A 14952-nucleotide genomic window follows, 5' to 3' on the forward strand; every position below is an offset into this window, starting at 1 on the left:
AGACACTTAACCGACTAAGCCACCCAGGCCCTCTGAAGAGAGCAACTTCTATGTAACTGTGGAACTCAAATGGGCATTTGTTTTCAGGATCAGAGGTATCAGTGGTGTGAGACCAAAGATCCAAAAGGTGTTGACACTTTGTCACCTGTGTCAGCTCTTCCGTGGCATCTCTGTGAAGCTCAGCAAGGCTTCTGTTAACATGTTGAGGATGGTGGAGCCGTTTACAGCACGGGGTACCAAAGCCTGAAGTCAGTAAATGAATTGATCTACCCGCGTGGTCATAGCGAAATTGCCAACAATTCAATCGTCCCGACAAATAACACTTTGATTGCTCCAACGCTTGGTAAATAGGGCATCATCTGCATGGAAGATCTTTTTTTTTTTTTTTTAGATCTTATTTATTTATTTGACAGAGAGAGACACAGCGAGAGAGGGAACACAAGCAGGGGGAGTGGGGGAGGGAGAAGCAGGCTCCCTGCTTGAGCAAGGAGCCCGATGCGGGGCTCCATCCCAGGACCCCAGGATCCTGACCCCTGCGGAAGGCAGACGCTTAACGACTGAGCCACCCAGTCGCCAATGCATGGAGGATCTTATTCATGAAATCGCAACTGTTGGAAAATGCTTCAGAGAGGGAAACAACTTCGCATGGCCCTTCCGATTGCCTTCTCCTTGAGGCAGAAGGAAGACAAAGGTCGCGGATTTTGTAGAAGGTGGAGATGGTGACAGCCGGGAAGACCAGGTCAGTAGTCTCCTTAGAAGGTTGAAGTAAGGTGTCTCCCCCGACTATAATCTGGTCAGTTAATAAACAGTGACTGATTTCAAGTTGGAAAAAAAAAAAGGAAATTTACAAATAAGACAATAAACGTGGCACTTTGCCTTAAGAAGCCTTCAAATCTGAGGACCTAGGTGTTGAACAGGTTGCAGCTTGTGATTCACTACAAAGTTGTAGGAAGGTAGGTTATCTAAACCCAGAGGAAAGCCTGTAACAGCACATGTGAATGGGCACGTTAACACCTGCCGTGAACTGAGATAGGTGGTAGATAGTTGAGGGGTGTGCGTGCGCATGTGCACTTCGGGTATCCCAGGCCACTCGGTTCTGCTGAGTGCAGTGTTCTGCTTCCATCCAGTTTCTCACTTGTAAGAGCTCACCTCACACAGCAAAGGTAAATGTGCACCGTACTCCTATTGTTTCCTAATATATCAATCACATTGGACCAAATTTGTGTTTTTAAGACAAGCATTATTGCATAACTGACTCTGCCTGTAAGGAATTCACCTCGGAAGTAATAGTTTCAAGTTGCCTAGACTCTGAGGGTAGCCAGGAGGGCATTACTGGCCTACAAGGAGTGGTGTCTGTCGAAGTCGGTTTGGGGACCGAACATATGAAGGTAGAGGTAGTGCTGTCCTTTCTACCTTCTCAGCTGTCCACATGGCAATGAAAGATTCTCATAGGTATTATCTTGGAGTCTCATAGGTGTTACCTTTTCCCATATTTTCTTAGACTGACCTAGATTAGCAATTACCCAAGGGTTTAGGATATCTAGGTATAGAAAAAAAACAACAACATTAGGGTAGGGTTCAGAGGACTCGTATTTTATGCTTAGCTCGGCAAGCTATGTGACTTTACGCAAGACCCTTTATTTCTCTTGGATTCATTTCCTCATCTGAAAAATACAAAAACGTAACTGCATTTTCTTTCTCTAAGATCCGTCCTGGCTCCAACATCTTTTGACTCTGAGGCCTGACATGTTGATTAAATGTAGAGAAAATGAACACTTTTTGACCCCTTCAAAACTTTCCATGTGGCTCAGCAATATTTTTTTCCTCATCACAGGTTGTCTTCCTTGGTCATTTCCCGAAGTGAAAATTCCAAGTTGTTATGCCCCTCAATCTCTGCCTCCACCAACGGATGGAATTCACTGAGGCAGATCAAGTCTGAGCTTATAAAACTCTTTTATTTATTTTGTTAACAGCTCTATTGAAGTAAAATTGACATACAATAAACTATATATATTTAAAGTATACAATTTGGTAAGTTTTGACCTATGCATACACCCATGAAACCACTCCCACCAAGATAAGGAATATATCCAACACCCCCAAATGTTTGCTCATGCCCCTTTGTAATCGGTTCCTTCCTCTCCTGTTCCTCCTCATTCTTTCTTTCCATGCCCAGGCAACCACCAGTCTGCTTTCTGTCGTTATAGACTAGTTTGTAATTTCTAGAATGGTATGTAAATGAAATCCTACAGTATGTACTATTGTTTTGTCTGGTTTCTTTCACTTGACATAATTATTTTGAGATCTACCCATGTTCCTTTTGTTAATAAAAAGGAATAATAAAAGGAGGGAGGTAATAGTCTATCACATGAATACACCACAGTTTGTTTATACATTTACTTGTTGATGGATATTTGAGTGGTTTCCAGGATTTTAGCCGTTACAAATAAAATTGCTATAAATATTTTTTTACAAGTCTTTGTATGGACATATGCTTTCATTTCTCTCATGTAAATACTTAGAAATCAAAAGGCTGGATCATATATGGTAAATGGATATTTCACTTCTTTAGAAATTACCCAACTGTTTTCCAAAGCAGTTGTACCATTTACATTCCCATCAGCATTATATGAATATTCCAAATTTTCCATATCCTTGCCAAAACTTAGTACGGTCAGTATTTTAAATTTTTGTCATCTAATAGGTATGTAGTGATCTCTCATTGTGGTTTTAATTTGCATTTCCCCAATGACTAACAATGTTGAGCATCTTTTCCTATGTTTATTTTCCATCTGTATATCTTCTCTGGGGGATGTGTGTTCAAACATTTTGTCCAATTTAAAAAATTGGGTTGTTCTCTATTTATTGAGTTTGCTTTAAATTGTGATAAAATACATTTAATATAAAATTTACCATCTTAACCACTTTTATGTGAAAATTCAATAGCATTAAGTATTGTTGTGTTACTATCACCACCTTCCTTTGCCAGAACTCTTTCATCCTGATACACCGGAGCTCTGTATCCATTAAACAATAACTGTTTATTTTTTCCTCACCCCCAGCTGTGGCAACCACCAAGCTACATTCTGTCCCTAAGAATTTGAGGACTCTCAGGTATCTCATTATCAGGGGGATCATATAGTATTTGTTTGTGACCGGCTTATTTCATTTAGCATAATTTCCTCAAGATTCATCCAAACTGTAGTATATGTCAGGATTTGTTTTTAAGGCCAAATATTTCATTGTGTGTACATAACACATTTTTTTTTAGTCCATTCCTCCATAAATGGACATGGGTTGCTTTCACCTTTCAGTTTATTGTGAATAATGCTGCAATGAACAAGAGTGCACAAGTATCTGAGGTCCTGCTTTTATTTTATCTTCGAGAGAGAGAGAGAGCGTGCGAGAGAGCGAGAGCATGAGCACAAGCAGGGGGAGGGGTAGAGGGAGAAGCAGACTCCCCACTGAGCAGGGAACCCAGCATGGGACTTGATCCTAGGACCGTGGGATCATGACCTGAGCCGAAGGCAGAAGTTTAACTGACTGAGCCACCCAGGTGTCCCTGAGTCCCTGCTTTTAAATCTCATTACTGAGTTTTGAGAGTTCTTTATATATATAGTCAATATAAGACCTTTATAAAAAATATGATTCACAAACATTTTCTCCCAGTTTGTGGCTGGACTGCCTTTCTTTCTTTCTTCCTTCTTTCTTAAGATTCTATTTTTAAGTAATCTCCACACCCAGTGTGGGGGTTGAACTCACAGTCCTGAGATCAAGAGTTGTACGCTCCCCCAAATGAGCCAGCCAGGTGCCCCATCTGGGGCTTTTCATCTTCATTTTCTGAAAAATGTCTTTTGAAGATCAGAAATTTTTAATTTTGTTTAAATACAATTTGTAATTTTTTTTTCCTTCTTGGCTTTATATCTAAGAAATTTTGCTTAACTTGAGATCACAACAGTTTGTGAATTTCTCCCATTTTGTTATAAGTTTTATAGTTTTAGGTTTTAGGATTCTATCTATAATCCATTTTTAGTTAATTTTTTAATGACACAAGATATCGATCAGAATTCATTTTGGAGTATATGAATATCCGCTTGCTCCAACATTACTTGTGAAAAAAGCTATCTTTTCTCCACAACATTGGTTTTGCACCTTTGTCAAAAGTCAGCTGTTCATATATGTGTAGGTTTCTTTCTGGACTCTCTAGTCTGACTCCTTGATCTATTTGTCTCTCTCAACGTCACACTATCTTGATTACTGTAGCTTTACAGTAGGTCTTGACATGAGGTAGTGTTAGTCTTCCAATTTTGCTGTTCGTTTTTCAAAGACATCTTGGCAATTTAAGTCCTTTGCACTGCCATATGAATTTTACTTTTTTATTTTACTTTATTTTATTTTATTTTGTTTTGTTTTATTTTATTTTATTTTATTTTATTTTATGCCATATTGCTCTGGTTAGGCCCACCAATAAAATATTGAATAGAAATCGTCAAAGTGCATGTTCTCATCTTATTCCTGAATTTATGGGGGATAAACATTTAATTTCCACCCTTAAATATGATGTTAGCCATACATTTTTTGGTTTGTTTGTTTGTTTGTTTTTGAGGCTACACTTTATCAGACTAAGTAAGTTCCCTTCTATTCCCAGTTTTCTCAGAGTTTTTGTTTGTTTGTTAGTTTATTAGGGAACAATTTTTTTTTCTGGATGTATTTACATGATTACACAGGGTTCTTGTTTTATTTTTTTAGCTAAAACAAAAGTATAGTGAATGATGTTGACTGATATTTGAATGGTAAGCTAATCTCGTATTCTCTGTATTCTTCAAGTCCCATGTAATGTGGAATACGTGAGGATAGACGCCATGAAATCATAATGTTTTATCATTTTTATGTATTGTTGTATACAATTTACACTTACAACTTTATTTGGAATATTTGTGTGTGTGTTCATGACGGATATTGGTCTGTGGTTTTCTTTTCTTCTCTGTCTGGTTTTGGTATCAGGGTGATGCTGGCCTCATAGAATGAATTGGGAAGTATTCCATCCGCTTCAATTTACCAGAAGAGTTTGTACATAATTGGCATTTTTTCTTCCTTAAATATTTGGAGGAACTTGGTAAAGCCACTGCCTCCGGAGTTTTCTTTGGAGAAGGGAGGTTAACTACAAATTCAATTTCTTTATTAGACATAACGCTATTCAAATTATCTATTTCTTCTTGAGTGAAGGTTCATAATTTGCAGAATCTGTCCCCTTTTCCATCTGTTGAATTTATTAGCACAAAGTTATTCATAATACTTTCTTGTTATTATGTTAACATTAGTTGTATTTGTAGGGGTATCACTTCTCTCATTCCTGACATTGGTAATTTGTGTCTTCTTTTTCTTTTTCTGATCCGTCTGGCTAGAGGTTTATCAATTTTAATGATTTTAAAGAACCAGCTTTTAGTTTCACTATTTTTTGCTATTGTTTTTCCGTTTTATATTTCATTGCTTTCCGCTCCGATTTTTATCATTTTCTTTCTTCTGCCACTTTGAATTTGCTTCTTTTTTCCTAGTTTCATAAGGCAAAAGTTAGGCATTTATTCCTCTAAATTTCCTTCTAAGTTGTACTTTTAAGGGCTGTGTTAGAGTCCTGTTGACTTTGTAACAAATTTCCCCAAACTTAATGGCTTAAAACAATACAAAATTGTCCTTTTACAATTTTGGAGGTTAAAAGTGCAAATTCAGATTTATTGAGCTAAAGTCAAGGTGTTGACTGGGCTGGTTCCTTCTGGAATCTTTGAGGAGAGACTATGTTTCTTTGCCCTTTTCAGCTTTTTTTTTTCTTTTTTTTTTTTAAGTAATCTCTATACCCAATGTGGGACTCAAACTCACAACTCTGAGGTCAAGAATCACATGCTCCACCAACTGAACCAGCCCGGCATCCCTTTTCCAGCCTGCCCTCTCTTCAGATTCTGACCCCTCCTCAGTTCTCATATAAGGATTACTGTGATTGCATTGGCCTACTCTGATAATTCAAGATAATCTCCCTGTCTCAAGGTTCTTAATTTATCACATCTGCAAAGTCCCTTTCCTGATATAAGGTAACATTCAGGGATGTAGATATTTTGGGGGGCCATTTTTTATTCTACCACTCAGGCATCCTATACAGTTTGGTATGTTGTGTTTTCATTTGTACTCAGTTCAAAATATTTTTTAATTTTAATTTTGATTATTTTTCTTTGTCCCCTTTGTTGTTTAAAAGTGTGTTAGTTTCCAGGGTACCTGGGTGGCTCAGTCGTTAAGCGTCTGCCTTCGGCTTAGGTCATGATCCCGGGGTCCTGGGATCAAGCCCCGCATCGGGCTCCCCGCTCAGTGGGAAGCCTGCTTCTCCCTCTCCCACTCCCCCTGCTTGTGGTCCCTCTCTCGCTGTGTTACTCTGTCAAATAAATAAATAAAATCTTAAAAAATTAAAAAATAAATAAAATAAATAAAAGTGTGTTAGTTTCCAATTATAGTTGAATGAATTGGGAACAACACAAGTTGAACCGAGCAGGTCCGCTTATACACAGATTTTTTAAAATAAATACAGTACAGTACTATAAGTGTATTTTCTCTTTCTTGCAATTTTCTTAATAACATTTTCTTTTCTCTAGCTTATTTTAAGAATACAGTACATAATGCATATAACATACAAAATATGTGTTAATTGACTGTTTATGCTCTCGGTAAGGTTTCCAGCCAACAGTAGGCTATTAGTAATTAAGTTTTGGGGGAGTCAAAAGTTATATGTGGATTTTTGATTGTGTGGTGGGTCAGCATCCCTACCTCCCATGTTATCCAAGGGCCAATTGCATACGGAGATTTCCCAAAGATCTTTCTGTTACTGATTTTTTAAAAAATATTTTATTTATATTTTATTTGAGAGAGAGAATGAGATAGAGAGAGCATGAGAGGGGGGAGGGTCAGAGGGAGAAGCAGACTCCCCGCCGAGCAGGGAGCCCGATGTGGGACTCGATCCCGGGACTCCAGGATCATGACCTGAGCCGAAGGCAGTCGCTTAACCAACTGAGCCACCCAGGCACCCTCTGTTACTGATTTTTAATTAAAATAAATTAAATTAATATTTTCACAGTGTTCAGAAAATACACCTTTTATTACTTAAATCATTTAAAATTTACCAAGACTTGTTTTTATGATTCGGAATATGATATATTTTGGTACATTTTGTGTATGCATTTGAAAAGAGTATGTTTCCTGCTGTTTGGGGTTGGAGTGTTCTATAAACATTGATTAGATCATGTTGGTTGAGGGTGGTGTTCAAGTCTTCTCTATAGACTTACTTTTTCTTTATGTCTTCTATTAATTATTGAGAGAGCGTTACTGAAATTTCTGACTATAATTGTGGATTTATCTAATGTTCCTTACAATCCCATCAGTTTTTGCTTCATGTTTATTTGAAGCTCTGTTACTGCATGAATGTTGAGGACTTTTGGGTCTTTGTGCGAGGTTGCCATTTTATCACTATGAATTGACTTTCTGTATCTCTGGAAAGATTCTTTGCTTTGAAACCTTTTGTGTCTGATATTAATACAGGCTCCCAGCTTTATTTTGATTAGTGTTAGTTTGGTGTATCTTTTCCTCTTCTCTTTCTTTTAGCCTTTTGTGTCTTGGTAGTTAATGTGCATTTCTTATAGGCACCATATAGGGAACTTTGCCTTATAACCTTATAACCAGTTAGACAATTTCTGCCTTAAAAAAAAAAACACTCCTAGAATTTCTTTTTTGAGCAGTCTTGAGTTTACAGAAAAATTGAGTGAAAACTACAGAGGGTTCCCATGGATCCCTTCACTCCTGCATCCCAGTTTCCCTATTATTAACATCTTGCATTAGTGTAGTACCTTTGTTACAATTTTTCTCACTCTGTTGTGGCTTCCATAACAAAATGCCGTAGACTGGGTGGCTTAAACAACAGAAATTTATTTCTCACAGTTCTGAAACTGAGAAGTCTAAGACCAAGGACCCAGTCTATTCAGTCTGATGAGGGCCCTCTTCCCGGCTTGCAGATGTTGCCTTCTTGCTTTTCTGGGTGCAGTCACACACACACACACACACACACACACACACACACACACACCAACGGAGACAGAGAGACAGAGACAGATATTACCTTCTCCTCCTTACAAGGTCACAGTGCTATTGAATTAGAGTCCCACCCATATGACCTCATTTAACCTTAATCAGCTCTGAAGACCCTATTTCCAGATACAGTCACTCTGGATTAACACTTCAACAAAGGAATTTGGGGGAGACAAAATTCAGTCCATAACACAACTGATGAGCCAAAATTGGTACATTATCATCTCTGTCTTTTAATTAAGGATTACAGTTGTGATTATTGATATAGTTAGATTTAAATTTATATAGTTATATAGTTTATACCGATTATTGATATAGATATAAATTTATCATCTCGCTAATCTGTATGTCTTTTGTTTCGTCTTTGCTCTTTTATCTGAATAAGGCTTTTTTTAAGCCTAAAAGAATTTACTGGGTTTTGCCGCTTTCAGTGACCAGCCTCGGGGCTGGAATATGACCCTCTCGCTCCAATCCAGTCCTCGCCTCAGTGACCTGAGTTTCTCCCCCAGCTCACGCAGGTGAGGCTTCCATATGCCTTGGCTTTAAAAGTGATGGAAATTTGACAAGAATAATGCAAACATTTTGGAATGTCAATTGAAGGAATTTTTTTTAAAGAAATTAGTTCTACCTACTTATCCACCTTAATTTCCCATAGCCTTCTTCGGATACTCTCCCTATTTTATCTTCAACCTTACATGTAATGGTGCTCACACCCTAATTAGTTTATCTTCAGGCTCAGCTTCCTCCTACCACACATCTGATCATACCTTTCCCTTTAAATACAGTTCTTTTTCCTCTGTTCTTTGTGTGATGAAACCTTATGGACCTTTAAAGACTCATTTCATGTTTTGTTAGCCTCTTGTGAAGCCTGACCTGGACCCCTGCTCCACTCAAGATAGAAAAGATCCCCTCACTGGGTGTTCAGAGTGCTTTGTAGGTGTGTCTCTTATAGCACCTTCCACATTATATATAGTCAGGTCTCTGAGTGTATGTTTCTCCCATCACCCGACTGAGCCACCCAGGCGCCCCTCTTTCAGACTGTTCTTATATATATCAGGGTTCTTGGTTGTAACCAATAGAAATGGATTCAGGTTTTGTTTGTTTTTACTCCCCCTCCCTCACCCCCAGTTTTATTGTGGTATAGCTGACAAAATTTTAATGTATTTAAAGTGTACAACGTGATTTTTTAAAAGATTTTATTTATTTATTTGTCACAGAGAGAGAGAGCACAAACGGGGAGCAGCAGGCAGAGGGAGAAGCAGGCTCCCCACTGAGCAGGGAGCCTGATGTAGGTCTCGAACCCAGGACCCTGGGATCATGACCTGAGCTGAAGGCAGATGCTTAACTTACTGAACCACGCCGGCATCCCATACAACATGGTGTTTTGATATATGTGATTCTCACAATCAAGTTATGTAACACAACCATCCCATCACATAGTTAGCTTTTTGGTGTGTGATGAGAATATTTAAGGTCTCTTCGTGGTTCTATACCTCATACTTAGATTTCAGGAGTGGGCCCACTATTATCAGGACTGATCAGAGTGGCTCTCTGCTTAAACTGTACAGTTTGGTTTATGATGAATGCTTACTTTCCTTTTCCTTTCGAGAGTCTGGGATCTGCGTATGAGATAGGCAGAGGATGCCTTCCTGACCAAGTACCTAGTTAACATCCTAGACTCTGAGTCTCTGATGAGCTTCCCTGGTAGACAACATTTCACATGTTGTAACAAATCCTTGCTGGGGGAATTAAGTGTGTCCTATGTGACTTTACTGGGAGCAGACTCTTGGAGAATTGTAACTAGTTTTCTCTGAATTTTGCCCATGTGCTTTTTCTCTTTGCCAATTATGCTTTGTATCCTTTCCATGTGATAAATCCTAGCCATGAATATGAGTATATGCTAAATCCTGTGTGTCCTCCTAGCAAATCACTGGACCTGGGCATGGTGTTGGGGATTCTCAACATGGAAGAAATCTCTTCGAGATAGTTTTATGATGCCTTTTCTAGAGCCCTAAAGGTTTCGTTGGTTCTGGAAAAGTTTCTAGGTTAATCTTTTGGCTTGGTGTTCACACTTCCACAGGGTAGTCTGAATTTGTAGCCTCCCACACTCGTGACACATATTTGGGGTTCTGATTTCTGATAGATGCCACTTTCTCTTAGTGGATAAATAGCTTCATTGACCCTTTCCTGGACAGCAGTTAGTGTCCTTGCATTTCTTCATCATGAGCAGAACACTTGTGAGCCTGGTTGTTGTGGGAAGCCCAAATTCTCACCTCTCATCTCAATGAAACCACTAATATTACAGTCCTTGGCCTCTGAGGCTAATATTGATTTATCAATATTTTCTCGAGAGGTTTGGCTCCAACTCCTGTTTCATGTCCATGCACCTGGGAATTTCCTTTACTTACTTTCAAGTTTAGCTATGTATTAAAATGTTTTGTTAGACTTTTTTTTTTTTACCAGCAATATTGTTTGAGGGTGATCCTTTTATTTCAGCTCAATCCAACCTCTTGCCTAGAAATTGGAACTACATCTTTCTCACCTTGAGTCTTCTTTAGCATGCAACCCAGAAAAGTATGCAGAAGAGGTGAACAAATGTTGCATATCTGAATAAATGGGTCATACAGAACTTTGTTGGCCCCCTAATCCCCAGTTTTGCTTCTCCACAGATTGATGTCCACCATCATAACATCTTTGGTCATACCAGGTCTCCTTGCTCATGACCTAAAAGCAAATGAGAAAAACTAATGTAAAAATCAAGAACTTTCCCAGTTTGTGGGCATTGTCTTAGCTGGTCAGGATTAGAGATACTGATGACTAAGTATGCCTGAGCAGTAATAATGCTCCCAACCCCCAAGAGTACAGCAGAAACAAAATCTGGCTGTGAGGATTTCACATGAAGTATCATCTCACAGAGGCTACCATGATGCTCCCATTGCCATTGAAGGAAACCAAAAGGGCTGTTGGAGAGTGGGCCATGGAGTACTGTCACTTAGTGTGGGCCTCTCACACTGCATTGTGTGGACAAGGCAGATTCTGTTTTAGAATGATAGGAATCTGAAGAATCTCGTCTGGGATTATCCATGGTGATAATTTTTTCTGATTAGCTCTGTCCAGACTAGGATACTATGCAGAAAATAACTGTTGGTTTTTCCAAATTCTGGATGCATAAGTCTTCTGCAGAGTTTGCCAGAACTCTGGAGAAGAGAGAGCTGGAATACCTAAAACTGACATAATGAGTAAAAGGAAGAGCTGAACAAGTTGGGGACAAACAGTAGAGGTATATACTAAAAGTCTGGAGGCCAAGAGGTGAGTTGGGGTTGGGACCCCTGTTTTACCATCTCAAACTACACTGTGTGCATCTCCTTTGTGGTAACTGTTTCCACCACAGCAGGGTAATCATCTGTACAATCATTTGTTACTTATTTCCTTTACTGAACAATAAATTCTATGAGGACACAGACTATGTCTTACTTACCCAAGACCTACACTGCCAGACGTGTAGTAACTATTTGTTGAATAAATGAATTAGTCATGCAATCATCCTATGTGGAGGCTTTTTTCACAGTCCTTTCCTGAATCTAGATTGAATTCTGGATGAAATCTCCACAAACTCATGGATCACCTCACAGTTCCATGAATAAAGCCCCTCCCCACACTTATTTCACCTCTATGTTTAGGTAGTTCTGATCTGCTGCCAAGTCAAAGTAAAGGAGTTAAGCTCTCTGTTTTGTTTTTCTATTTTCATTTTGGCTGACTTGGTTTTGTAACTTCCAAACAAAAGGGACAGGAAACATTCAAGATACAGAGAAAAATGAAAGCAAACACTATTGTATTTATAATTTCACAGCACTGGCTGTCTGACATAAGGTGACCACAGAAAAATCCAAAACTTAGTCCTTCCTTTTTTTTTTTTTGACTCTTTTTAAAATTTTAAATTCAATTAATCAACATACATATAATGTATTATTTGTTTCAGGGGTACTGGTCTGTGATTCATTAGTCTTACATAACACCCAGAGCTCACCACAACACATACCCTCCCCGGTGTCCATCATTCAGCCACCCCATCCCTCCAACCCACTTCTCTCCAGCAACTCTCAGTTTGTTTCCTAAGATTAAGAGTCTTGGCACGCCTGGGTGGCTCAGTTGGTTAAGCGGCTACCTTCGGCTCGGGTCATGATCCCAGGGTCCTGGGATCAAGCCCTGAGTCGGGCTCCCTGCTCAGCGGGAAGGCTGCTTCTCCCTCTCCCTTTGCCTGCTGCTCTGTCTACTTGTTTCTGTCTCTCTGTCTACTTGTCTCTGTCTCTCTGTCTCTCTATCTCTCTGTCAAATGAATAAATAAAATCTTAAAAAAAAAAAGAGTCTCTTATGGTTTGTCTCCCAATCTGGTTTCATCTTGTTTCATTTTTTTCCTCTCTTCCCCTATGATCCTCTGCCTTGTTTTTCAAATTCCGCATATCAGTGAGATCATATGATAATTGTCTTTCTCTGATTGACTTATTTTGCTTAGCATAATACCTTCATGTTCCATCCATGTCATTGCAAATGGCAAGATTTCATGTTTTTGATGGCTGAGTAGTATTCCATTGTGTGTGTGTGTATATATGCATATGTACACACACACACACACACACACACACACACACACACATATATATATATCACACCTTCTTTATCCTTTCATCTGTTGATGGACATCTAGGCTCTTTCCATAGTTTGGCTATTGTGGACATCGCTGCTATAAACATTGGGGTGCAGGTGCCCCTTCGGATCACTGCATTTGTATCTTTGGGGTAAATACCGAGTAGTGCAATTGCTGGGTCATAGGGTAGCTCTATTTTCAACTTTTTGAGGAACCTCCATACTGTTTTCCAGAGTGGCTGCACCAGCTTGCATTCTCTCCTTTTTAACCACACAACATTGTGCCAATCAATCACTCCAGGCCTTCAGATTTTGACCTGAGAGCTAAAGGAGCAACCTTTTCTTTGTGTTTAACCACTTAAAAAATAGATACTTGGTGTTTGGAATTTTCTATCTAAAATTCACTGCTACAAAAATCAATGAAGTATTTATCTCCTGGCTACCATCAACAGTAATGATCTTTATGTAATATTTGCTGTAAGTTAATAGACATTCTTAATTTTAACTTTTGAGGGCAAGGTGTGATCTATCTATGTAAAACATGGTTTCATTGGTATTCAGTTCAGTGTTAGGGTAAGCGACATTTGTAATTGAGGGGACTTAGTGTGGTCATCCATTCCTTTTAAGGAATCATGATCTATAAATTTGAAAAACAGACTACTGTTTGGGATACCAGAATTTGTGGCAAGCTCTGCCCCTAACTGGAAGCTTTGTTCAGGGTTAATGTACTTTATAAATCTGATTGGAAAATTTTCCAAGATGGGTTTTGTTTATATATTAATTGAATATCTACTATGAATCAGATACTATTCTCTATACCATAGGTGATGCAAAGATTGTTATCTATTACTATAAATACCATATATGCCAAAAATCTATATCGGAATCATAATATGATGTGTCAAAAGAGAAACGTGCCAGAGGAAACTGAGAAGTAATTAAGGAAAACTTGTGGTGGAGGTGACCTGAGAAATGAAGAGTACTTCAGCAGATGAAGACAGGAGCAGAGCCAAGCGGCGTATCTGCAGAGCCATGGAATGATCAAGGCAGTTCAGTGGGACTGCCGTGTTGGGTATGCAGAAGAGAGAGGAAGACATGTCTGGAAAAAATGGGGTAGGGCGAGAGGACCTGGGATATTGAACGCTAGTCTAAGGAATCTGAACTTAATTTTTTATAGGTAATAAATAGGCATTGAGTAATTTTGAACATGAAATAAACAGGAAAGCTTTGAGCAGAGCAATAACACAATTAATATTCCATATTTAAATAATTGCTACCCAAATCAGGGGATTTTTAAAATCACCTTGGGGATTATATTTTAAAATAGAAATTTATAGACTACGCTTCTGGAGGTCCTGAATCGTTAGGACCTTTCATTCTGATTCATCCTGTTCTCAGGAGAGACAGCTTCCCTAGTGATGTGGATGACAGTGACACCCCTCAGGGCTCAGTGGTAGCTAAGCCACTGGCAGCGTTCAGTTTATAGCAGTGGTAGCTACAGCAGCAGTAACACCCAACCAGGCTGGCATGACCTTAGCAGTGGGCCTAGCTGCTTGGCCCACCTTGGTTCACATTCCTTTTCCGAGCTAGATTCTTCAAGTTTCCCAGTGATAACTTCCTATTATGCTTAATGACCCCAAATCTTCATTGTGTGGAAACTAAGTCCTCTGGCCAGTACAAAAACCAAGTGGAGTTTTTAGGAATGTTCAGTCCCCATTCATTCTTCACTACCTGCCTCTAATGGAGAGAAGAAAACATACAGTTTATCTCTTTGTCTCCTGGGAGAAAGTCTAATGGCTTGATAGAAGAGTCTACACTTGGCCTTGAAATATGCTGGAAAAGGTCTTCAAGTTCTAGGATGTAAAAGTACATTCACTCCCCTTTCCCAAAGCCATTGCATTGCTCCCCTGCCTTGACATAGATTTATTTGGCATGAATTACTTGCCTAGTCAATCAAAATTCCTCTCAACTTTATAGTGCTTTGGTATTCTAAAGTCTTGAGTCTTTAGCCCCCAACTTTCTCTCTGAATCTGATTCCTCAGATTTCAGAAAACTTGCAGCTGTGATACTGCCAAGATATTTTGGGAAGCAAGCAGCTGTCTAGTGCAGGTTTTAATTCTTTCTCTTTGGTATCAGAGGTAACTTGTGTGTCTTTTTTAAATCCCCGTTTGCCTTAAATAGATTTTTAGG

The sequence above is a fragment of the Callorhinus ursinus genome, unplaced genomic scaffold (genome assembly GCF_003265705.2).
Source record: "Callorhinus ursinus isolate GAN/ISIS: 27379988/994484 unplaced genomic scaffold, GSC_fseal_2.0 scaffold23, whole genome shotgun sequence".
Classification (NCBI taxonomy): domain Eukaryota; kingdom Metazoa; phylum Chordata; class Mammalia; order Carnivora; family Otariidae; genus Callorhinus; species Callorhinus ursinus.